The sequence below is a fragment of the Rhipicephalus sanguineus genome, chromosome 10, assembly GCF_013339695.2.
Source record: "Rhipicephalus sanguineus isolate Rsan-2018 chromosome 10, BIME_Rsan_1.4, whole genome shotgun sequence".
NCBI lineage: Eukaryota > Metazoa > Arthropoda > Arachnida > Ixodida > Ixodidae > Rhipicephalus > Rhipicephalus sanguineus.
Window position 1 is genome coordinate 124,771,551 of NC_051185.1, and position 766 is coordinate 124,772,316.

The 766-nt window shown below is 44.6% G+C and overlaps 1 non-coding gene across 1 annotated transcript; it reads right to left on the reverse strand.

Moving 5' to 3' along the window:
- Positions 1-353: 353 nt before the first annotated feature.
- Positions 354-424, reverse strand: Trnar-gcg (transfer RNA arginine (anticodon GCG)). The gene has a single exon. It is a non-coding gene; the product is annotated as a tRNA-Arg (tRNA).
- Between the last annotated feature and the right edge of the window lie 342 nt (positions 425-766).

A 766-nucleotide genomic window follows, 5' to 3' on the forward strand; every position in this document is an offset into this window, starting at 1 on the left:
AACATTTCATGCTATGAAGCACGGAATAGTGACCAAGGAAGCAATTGCTATGCATTACTTATATTTCATTGCAGGTTGCACCTTTGCATCATTAATCAAGCAGAATGTTCTGCTTTGCTCTGCTGAAATGTTGTGAAGGAAAGTGTCTTGACAAGCGAAATTTGGCCACACTAGGAGCTGTTAGTGGTTACTGAATGAAGGAAAGAAGATGACGCTTAAGGGCTCGTTTTCTTTCTTAGACACAATATTAATGAGGACTAACAGACAATCACGCCAAGGAAAGTATTAGGGGGTGTTATCTGTAGTATTTAGAATATAAATGTGAAGAAAGCAGAGTGGACGAAAACATAACTTGCCGCCGGCAGGGACCGAACCTGCAACCTTCGAAAACGCGTCCGATGCTCTACCACTGAGCTACGGCGGCGGTCATCCTCCCGTCCACTTTATGGGGTATATATGTGCATTGAAACCTTGGAGTGTTAGTCAGCGCCAATCGCAGCCATGGCGGCGAGTGTGGAACACTCTTTTTCTGCCTTTCTGGCGTCACGTAGCACGTGATCGTTTTACGAACTGGCAGCTGACCAATAATCCTTCGCATACTACCTGAAGGCATCATGTCTGCCAGAACGAGACCCTTGCTATGAATGAAGGAAAGAAGATGACTCTTAAGGGCTCGTTGTCTTTGTTAGACACAATATTAATGAGAACTAACAGACAATCGCGCAAAGGAAAGTATTAGGGGGTGTTTCTGAGGACATGGTTACTG